This window comes from Gossypium hirsutum, chromosome A05 (genome assembly GCF_007990345.1).
Source record: "Gossypium hirsutum isolate 1008001.06 chromosome A05, Gossypium_hirsutum_v2.1, whole genome shotgun sequence".
Lineage (NCBI taxonomy): Eukaryota > Viridiplantae > Streptophyta > Magnoliopsida > Malvales > Malvaceae > Gossypium > Gossypium hirsutum.
Genome location: NC_053428.1, coordinates 78,439,297 through 78,449,742, shown reverse-complemented (window position 1 = coordinate 78,449,742; position 10,446 = coordinate 78,439,297). Strand labels below are relative to the sequence as shown.

Sequence of the window (10,446 nt, the reverse complement as noted above, 5' to 3'; positions counted from 1 at the left end):
TTTTCCTTTCCAAGTATGAACTAAATTCCCTAAATACCTAGGGAAGATGAAACCTATGACAGATCTTATTATTTGACTTTTTTAAATTACATGATAAATATTTGTTACTGATCTCAATTATGTTCACTTACCTTCATGTCTAATGTTTTTAGGGTATTAATTCATGATTGATGTGCTTATTTAGTGGAGCAAAAGTCCCTGTTTAAGAGTAGATCTAGCATAATTGAGTGGAGTTGCATGCAATCCTAGAAATAGGACGGCATAAATCTATCGGATTAGAGTCAAATCTAATAGGGGAATCCATAGATCGAGTTAATGCGACGATAGGGGTTTTAATCAGAAAGAGATTTTTAATTAATCATCCTAGAGACAGTTATTTTTACTCAAGAAAGAGATATTAATATAATTTAGGGATTTCTACGGATCAAGTTAAATGAATAAATCATTTAATTCAGATTTAGAATAATAAGTGAAGTTTAGATGGATTCTTTCCTGGGTATTATCTCTCTCATAAGGTTTATTTGATTATTTTCCCAATTCGCTCTCTGTTGCTTAGTAATTAGTTTAGTTTAATTTTAGATTAAAAACAACTCTTCAATTTATAGGCTAGATAATGAAAAGATAATAATTACTAGCACTTTTAGTCCTCGTGGATACTATATTCCTGACTTACGTAGCTATAGTACCAATCGATAGGTGCGGTTGTCTTTGTCATATTTTAGTTAGTTCGTGATGTCATCAAGTTTTTTGCACCATTGTCGAGGACTAAAATATTAGGAACACTTAACATTTTTATTTTTATTGCATTTTATTTTTGCTTTTATTTTAATTTACTAGCTTTTCTTTTATTTGCTTCTAACATGTTCCTTTAGTTTATGACTAGAAAAAACCCGTTAGGACCTCTAGTATTTGATAGTGAGATCGAGAGTATAGCTCACAGAAACCGTAGAGAAGCGAGGCAAAGTCGACAAAGTACAATAGAAGAGAAAGAGGATACTATTATTAATACTGAAGAGATGGCAGAAAATCATAATAATCAGCTACCTTTTGTGGTTGCCGTAAATCCTTTAAATTCGAATCCTGCTCCTTGTATTGTACTATGTACGATTACGCCAAGCCCAATTTAACTGAGGCTAAATCGAGTATTGTTAGACCTACTATTGCTGCAAATAATTTTAAACTGAAACCTAGCACTATTCAAATGATTCAACAGTTTGTTCAGTTTGATGGTTTGCAGGACAAAGACCCAAATACTTATTTGGCTAATTTCTTAGAATTCTGCGACACTTTTAAAATTAATGGCATTTCTGATGATGCCATTCGCCTTCAGTTGTTTCCATTCTCATTAAGGAATAAGGCTAAATAGTGGTTGAACTCCCTATCATGAGGTTCTATCACTACATTGGAGCACATGACCGAGAAATTTTTGTTAAAGTGTTTTCCACCAGCTAAGACAGCCAAGTTAAGGAATGATATCTCTTACTTCATACAGATGGATTTGGAAACCCTATATGATGCATGGGAAAGGTTTAAGGACTTATTGAGAAGGTGTTCTCACCATGGGTTACCTCTATGGCTACAGGTTCAAACTTTTTACAACGGTTTGAACCCTTCAACTAGGCAGTTGATCAATGCATCCACCGGTGGTAGTTTGAATAACACTCAAGGAGGCTTACGAGTTTATAGAGGAGATGTCACTAAATAATTATCAATGGAAAGTTATGGGGACAAAGCCGATGAAAGCAGCCGGTGGTTTTAATGTTGATGCTGTCACCATGTTATCAAACCAGGTAGAACTCTTGAATAAAAAGATTGATGGTTTATATGGTTCTACGCCGGTACATCCGGTGATTGAATGCGAAACAATTGGAGGAGGGAACCATCTAGAAAGTAGATGCTTCAACCTAAGCACAAAAGACGAACAAGTCAGCTATATGGGTAATAATTCTAGACCTCAGAATAATCCTTATAGTAATACTTACAATGTAGGTTGGAGGAACCATCCCAACTTCTCTTGGGGTGGTTAAGGAAATTAAAGACCACAACCCCCTCCAGGCTTTCAACCACCTTACCAGCAGGAGAAGAAGTCAAACCTTGAAGAGATGTTGATGAAGTTTATTTTGGTGTCAGAAACCCGCTTCCAAATCACCAAAACCACACTTAAGAATCAACAAACATTGATTCAAGGGCTTAAGAATCAGATAGGTTAGCTGGCTAAGATGATTTCAGAAAGACCACAAAGTAGCTTGCCGAGTAATACTGAAACTAACCCAAGGGAGCAGCTACATGCGATTACTGTTTGAGATGAAGAAGGGTTAACTAAATTTGAAGCTAAACCAAGATAAGAAACTATGGTAAGCAATGGTAAGACTGAGGTAAGTTAAAATAAGCAAGATCTGGTCAATAAAAATTATATATCACGTGTGCCATATGTAACACCTTTAACCCATATCCGTCGCCAGAATAGGGTTAAGAGGCATTAATGATCATTACACATCATTCATATACATTTATGCATTTTAATAACAAAATACATTTATCTCAATCATATTGTCCCTTCTAAGGTCTTATGAGACCTTAAAACATGTTTAAAAGTGGTTCGAGACTAAACAGATAACATTCACAAACTTTAAGAAACTTATAAAATTTTCTTTAATTTTAAGGTCACACGCCCTTGTGAACTGGCCGTGTGCTTCACATGGTTACCAGACAAGCCCGTGTAAAAATAGGGCATACATACTGACTTATACCGCACGGGCGAAGACACAACAGTGTGCTATAGCCGTGGGAAAATTAATGGGGTTACTTCTTGGGTCACACGGCCAACCACACGCTCATGTGCCAGCCCGTGTGCCACACACGGCCAGTAGACACGCCCGTGTATCTAGGCCGTGTCAAAACTATAGGGTATACTGACTTAATTCGAAGGGTACCCCAGGGGACACACGGCCGTGTAACATGATCGTGTGTCACACACGGCTGAGACACACGCCTGTGTCTTTGCCCGTGTGGACAAAAATAGACCATTTGCAAGGTCAATTTGCCACCCTTTCCTCATGTTCACTAGGCCATCAAAATGGTATCATTTCATCACAAATATATGCATCCAAAACATGCCAATTTATAAACATTTCATGCCATTTCATAATTAACCATTTCACTACTTAAATTCTCAACCAAATTCATAACAAAACAATATACCAAAATCATTTAAACTTGCATAACTTCTAAATGCATTTTATCATCACCTTATCATCTATTTCATGTCACAAAACTTACCATTTCAACATCACATAATTAAGCCACATCATATCATCATTCCAATCTTAATACTCCAATTTGCAACTAACCATAATAGCAACCACATATCATACCAAAACAAGCCAACACTTAAGGCATTATAAACATCTCATGTATCACATATTAAACCCATAATTCAAGCCAATTCAAATGGCCATAACCATACCAACATTTACAAGCCAAATCTCATGGCTATAATCATAACTCAAAACATACCAAAATGACACTAGCCTATACATGCCATAGACCATATATACAAAGCTTCCAAAAATACCAACGAGATATTCGATAATGCGATGATGTATTCCCGACGATCCCCGAGCTCGAGCTAGCTTCGATAATCTATAAAACATGGAAAGAACACACAAAGTAAGCTTCAAAAGCTTAGTAAGCCATATACAAATAAATCATTTTATAAATCAATATCATTACCATCAATTAAGCAAGATATGAATAAACATAATTAAATACATCTTCAATATCACAAACCTTTTTATTAATCAATTTATACTTCTCAAGCATACCAATTCATCAATTACCTTCTCTTCTCAAAGCTCATATGAATTTCATACATACCTGAATCACTTAGCTTATTCACATACTCTTTCTCGATTTGAATTTTCTCGTTAGAATGCCATATCCCAGATATGGTCTTACATGTTATCACATATCGATGCCACTGTCCCAGACAGGGTCTTACACGAAATCGATTAATGATGCCAATGTCCCAGACATGGTTACACGTAATCTCAATACAATGCTAATGTCCTGGACATGGTCTTACATGTAATCACATCTCAATAACCTAATGTCATGACATTCGTATCCTATACTATTCCTAGGGTTTGTACAGGACTTTCAAATGTCGGAACTTCACCGATTCATGCTCGTACTTGCTCGTTCAACATTCGTAGCAATTCAATGATGATAAAACATATATAATTCAATTCAAAGACATTTATTTGCATATGAACTTATCTCGCATTAGGGGTTGACATATCGGATCGACTATTTGACAACTTTCGATTTCCCCCGATCTAAATCCAATTTCTTTCTTTCTTGATCTAAATTAATAATTTGGCTTGTTTAATAACATATTCATTCAATTTCATCCAAAAACATATAAATGGGCATTTTGCACTTTATCCCCTACTATTTCACATTTTTACAATTTAGTCCCTATTTCAAAACAACACAAAACATTCATAATTTCAACAAACCCAAGCATGGTTGAATATTCCCTAGGTCCCTAACAGCCCATAAATTTCATTTATTTCACATTTTAACCCCTCAATTTGCAAATTTCACAATTTAATCCTTAATAAGCATTTTTGTCAAAAATCACTTTATAAAACATGTATGTCAAACACCAAGCTTGCATAATTCATAATCAAACATCATAAAACTCAAACTACCAACAATTTCAAATCACAAAATTCACAACCAATTCAAAAATTCAAGCTTGGGGTAGCTAGTATTCGAAGCAACGATCTCAAAAACGTAGAAATCATTAAAAACAAATCAAAAACCGTACCTTAATGAGCTAGAAATGCTTGGCCGAATGAAAACCTAACTTTTTCTATTCCTCCCTTCAAGTTTCGACTAAGGAAGATGATAATCTAACAAATTTTAACTTTTGTTTTTTTAATAAACTTTTATTTACTAAATACCCATTTTAACCTTAACGATCATTAATAATAACACCAAATGCCATGCCATTATCATCCATTAACTATCAAAAGGTTTAATATCAACATAAAGACCTCTCATTTAATGCGTCATAACAAATAGACACTTTTAACTTATAGAATGCAACTTTTACATTTTACGCGATTTAGTCCTTTAGTCAAATTTACCACTTAAACGATAAAATTAGCACACGAAACTTTCATACATATATATTCATATGCTGTAAACACCAAAAATAATATTAAAATAATTTTACGACCTCAGATTCATGGTTTTGGAACCACTATTCTAATTTAGCTAAAATCGGGCTTTTACACCATATCCCAATGCGACAAGGAAAGGCCACATTAACTTACCGTTTATTGAAGCTCTTTCGTAGATGCCAAATTCCATTAAATTTTTAAAGGAGTTTTTAACAAACAAACGGAAGTTAGATGATTCATCACACGTAGAGCTAAACGTAGTGTGCTTATCCATTTTGCAAAACAAACTACCCAACAAATTGAAAGATCCAGGGAGTTTTACTATTCCTTGCTTAATTGGTAGTTTAAATGTTAACAATGCTTTGGCTGATTTAGGGGCAAGTATTAATGTCATGCCCTATAAAATGTTTAAACAACTCGGTCTTGGGAAACCCAAACAAACTAGGATGAGCATTCAATTGGCACATAAAACTATTAGATTTCCTAGGGGTATTGTTGAAGACGTGCTTGTTAAAATTGATAAATTTATATTCCCAGTTGATTTTGTTGTTCTAGACATGGATGCGGATAGTGACGTACCTTTAATTCCAGGTCGGCCCTTTTTAGCAACTACTAGAACTATCATAGATGTTGGTACAGGTGAGTTAATACTTCGTGTAAGTGATGACACGATTAAACTCCAAGCTTGTGATTTTGTTGGCATATCTAGTGATCGAGATGATTTTACAAGTTCTTTTAATGTGTGTAACCTTACGGCTCAACCTTCTTTGCAGGAAATTCCTTGGAAAAAGGTGATAGAGCCACAGTCTAACTCAAGTGACAAAAACAGAACAATTCATGAAGAATGAAGGCTTCAGATCGACGAACTAGACGAATGGCGGACACATGTCAAGGAGAAAACAAAATTACATGATGCAGAACCGAAACAAAGCCACGACGAACATAAGGTTGTAATGAACCACTTTAAGGTCGGGGACTAGGTACTATTAGATGAAACGGATCCTCGAATCACCACTTTAGAACTTAACGCAAATGGAGTGACTCCTTTTACAGTACTCAATGTCTTCCCATACGGTATAGTCGAGGTAACTCATTTTCTTTTCGGCACTTTTAAGGTAAATATTACTCGACTTAAACCTTATTTGAATCAAAGAATTGTTAGTGAGAAAGAGGAGTCTCGACTCTGCAAACCAACGTGATCACGCGAATACGAGGTAAGTAAAGCTTAGACTATAAATAAGCACTTCTCGGCAGGCAACCTGAGTGCTAACACTACTGAATTCTTAATTTTAACTCACAATATTTTTACAATTAATTTAAAAAATGGTTTTAAAAACCCACACAGCCTGGACACATGGACTTGTCCTAGGTCGTGTGGATCTTTTGACTTAGTTTTAAATTTTGAAAAAATATCTACAGTGAGTTACACGGCCATGTGACATGGACGTGTAACCGATACAGTCTGGACACACGGGCGTGTCTGAGGCCGTGTGGAGCCAGAGACTTAATTTTTTCAAAAAATTGACAGAGATACGTGCTAAAATAGTCCACACGGGCGTGTGACATGGCCATGTGAACCACACGGCCTAGACATACGTGGCCTGTGAAAATTAGAGCTGAACTTTTCAAACTTAAAACAATTCAGAGATTTACACGGGTAAGGCACACGGCTGTGTGTAGGGTCAGACGGGTGTGTGGAAGGAAAAATGAGCATGGGAGAAGCAAATATGATTGCACATGGCCGTGCGACACGGCCGTGTGAACCACACGCCTGGACACATAGGCGTGTCCAAGGCTGTCTATAGACTGGGCTTTCTTTCTTAATCGACATAGGCTGAACAGGATACCACACGGACGTGTGACACGGCCGTGCTGTCCAACACGGGCCTTACACAACCATGTTACCCTTTTAAATCCTTAATTTATTTTTAAAAATTTACTTTTTGTTTTCTTCTCAAACCCTCTACCCTAGCCTCAGATCCCCTTGACCCAAGTTGATCCCTATCGACCTCCTTTGCCGCAGTAGCCTTACACCTCTAACCAGACCTCCTCACTTCCATCCCCCACGCCCCACGAAACTAGCCCCATCTAACTTTCCCCCCTAATAAGTTGTAATTTATATATATTATCCCACGATTAAACATATTTTTGGATGAATTACCATTAAATTAGTGGAATTTGATCCTCCTAATCCTTTAATTTCATGTCTTATACTTAGGTGAGCATAGGAGAGTAAAAAGAACTAGAAACGGGCCAAAAACGGAGAAAATGGGTCAACGTGGGAAATCAACACAGCCTGGACTTCCTCACACGGGTAGACCACACAGATGTGTCTATTTAACAGACTCTAAATACGGTCTAAGCCACCCCACACGGGCATGCAACGCGAGTGTGTCCCTGTCAAGCCCAAGTCTAGTTATATTCAGAAAAGGCCACTCTTGAGGGTTTTAAAGCATTCTAAAGCCTATATAAACACCCCAGGAGGTACATAAAAGAGACACTCGAAGTAGGAGACAAGGAATTACTTGAACAAAGCCGATTGATCCATCTCAGAAGAACTCATTCGTGATTGAAGATCTCCCTTCAATTTCCTTCAGGGGTTTTTGGGTTTTTTTATGTTTTGTTATCATTATTCTTCTGACATGTTTTCTTTTACATATATGAAATAAATCCCCTAAATACTTAAGGGGCATGAAACTTAAGATGGATCTTGTTATTATTTTCTAAATTATATGATAAATACTTGATTTGTTCTTAATTATGTGTTCTTAATTATTGTTTTAATATTCCAGGATATTGATTCAAGTATTGATGTGCTTATTAAGAGGAGCAAAAGTCTTTGTCTAAGAGTAGATCTAGCATAATTAAGCGGAGTTGATTGCACCCCTAGACATAGGGCGACATAAATCTGGCAGATTAGGGTCAAACCTAATAAGAGAATTCATAGATCGAGTTAATGCAACACTAGGGGTTTTAATTTGAAAGAGATTTCAATTAATCAACTAGGGTTAGATGTTGTTAGTCTCGAGAGAGATAATAATATAAATTAGGGATTTATATGGATCAAGTCAAGTGAATAAATTGTCTAATTCAGAGTCAAATAACAAGTGAAGTCTAGGTGGAATTTCCCCTGGGTATTGTCTAAATCAATCAGTTTTCCCAAAAGTATTTCCCCAATTTACTTCTTATGCATTCTTAGTTTAGTTAATTAGTTTAGATAAAACAAATACTCTTATTTTTAGGCTAGATAATAAAAAGAAAGTTAATACTAGTACTTTTAGTTCCTGTGGGTTCGACATTCCTGTCTTGCTATAAACTATACTACTGTTCGATAGGTGCGCTTGCCTTCATTGTGATAATAGTTATTTTTCAAGTACGATCAATCATAAATATAAAACTTATCATGAATACATCAAGTTTTTGGTGCTGTTGCAGGGGAACTAAAATATTAGGAAAGCTTCATTTTTATTACTTTAGCCATTTATTTTATTGCAATTCAAATTTTATCTTAGTTTTGTTATTTTTACTAAATTTTCTTTTGTTTTCTTCTGATAGGTTTTTTATAGTTTATGACTAGAAGAAACCCGTCAGGACCATTACTCTTTGACAGTGAGATTGAAAGCACAGCTCGCAGAAACCAAAGGGAAATAAGGCGAAACCTAAGAAACATAAATGAAGGACAAGAGGAAGATATCCATAATACAACCGAGGAGATGGATGAAAATCAGAATAATCAGCTTCCTTCTGTGGTTGCTGCAGACCCAATAAATCAGAATCTTGCTCCTTGTACTATGTATGATTATGCTAAACCTAATTTAACAGGAACTGAATCGAGTATAGTTAGACCTGCTGTTGCTGCAAATAATTTTGAATTGAAACCTAACACAATTCAAATGATACAACAGTTTGTTTAGTTTGATGGTTTGCAGGACGAGGATCCAAATGCTCATTTGGCAAATTTTTTGGAGTTTTGCAACACTTTTAAGATCAATGGCGTTTCTGATGATGCTATTCACCTTCGGTTGTTTCCCTTTTCATTGAGGAATAAGGCTAAACAATGGTTGAACTCGTACCACGAGGATCGATCACCACTTAGGAACAAATGACCAAAAATTTTTTGCCTAAATACTTTTCGCCGACTAAAACGACTAAATTAAGGAATGATATTTCTTCTTTTGTGCGGATGGATTTAGAAACACCCTATGATGCATAGGAGAGATACAAGGATCTATTAAGAAGGTGCCCTCACCATGGGTTATCACTTTGGCTACAGGTTCAAACTTTTCACAACGGCCTGAATCCTTCGACTAGACAGATGATTGACGTAGCTGCTGGTGGAACTATCAATAATAAGACACCTGAAGAGGCTTATGAATTTATAGAAGAGATGTCACTGAATAACTATCAGTGGCAAATCATGAGAACAAAGCCAGCAAAAGCAACCAATGTTTTCAACCTCGACGTGGTCACTATGCTAGCTAACCAGGTAAAACTTTTAAATAAAAAGATTGACGATTTATATGGTTCTACTCAGGTACATCTAGTGATGAGGTACTATGTAAATGGAGGAGGAGTGCACACAGAATATCAATCTTTCAACCCTAGCACCGAGAAGGAACAAGTTCAATATATGGGCAATAATAATTCTACACCTCAAAATAACCCATACAGTAACACTTATAATGCAGGTTGGAGGAACCATCCCAACTTCTCGTGGGGTGGCCAAGGAAATCAAAGGCCACAACATTCCCCAGGCTTTCAATAACCACCTTATCAGTAGGAAAAGAAACTGAACCTTGAGGAGATGCTAACAAAATTTATCTCGGTGTCAGAAACTCATTTTCAAAATACCGAGACAGCACTTAAAAATCAACAAGCATCGATCCAAGGGCTTGAAACCCAAATAGGCCAACTTGCCAAACTGATCTCTAAACAATCACAAGGTAGCTTGCCAAGCAATACTGAATCAAACCCAAGGGAACAACTCAATGCGATTATCATTTGAGATAAGGTTTAGTCGAGCCTGAACCAGAACCGAGGCAAGAAATTATGGTAAGTAAAGGTAAAGGTGATGTGGACCACAATGAGCAAAAACCGGTAAGTAGAGAGTACAAACCTCATGTGGCATACCCCAGTGCGACAAGGAAAGACCACATAGATGAACGATTTGGTAAATTCCTTAAATTATTGAAGAAATTACATATTAACTTACCGTTTATTGAAGCTCTTTCGCAGATGCCAAACGCAGTTAAAT

General features: G+C 36.3%; 2 non-coding genes across 2 annotated transcripts; both read right to left on the bottom strand.

The window, feature by feature from the left end:
* Positions 1 to 1,459: 1,459 nt before the first annotated feature.
* On the bottom strand, positions 1,460 to 1,566 carry LOC121230176 (small nucleolar RNA R71). The gene has a single exon (XR_005928125.1). It is a non-coding gene; the product is annotated as a small nucleolar RNA R71 (small nucleolar RNA).
* A 7,776-nt stretch (positions 1,567 to 9,342) lies between these two features.
* LOC121229788 (small nucleolar RNA R71) lies at positions 9,343 to 9,449 on the bottom strand. The gene has a single exon (XR_005927744.1). It is a non-coding gene; the product is annotated as a small nucleolar RNA R71 (small nucleolar RNA).
* Positions 9,450 to 10,446: the final 997 nt, after the last annotated feature.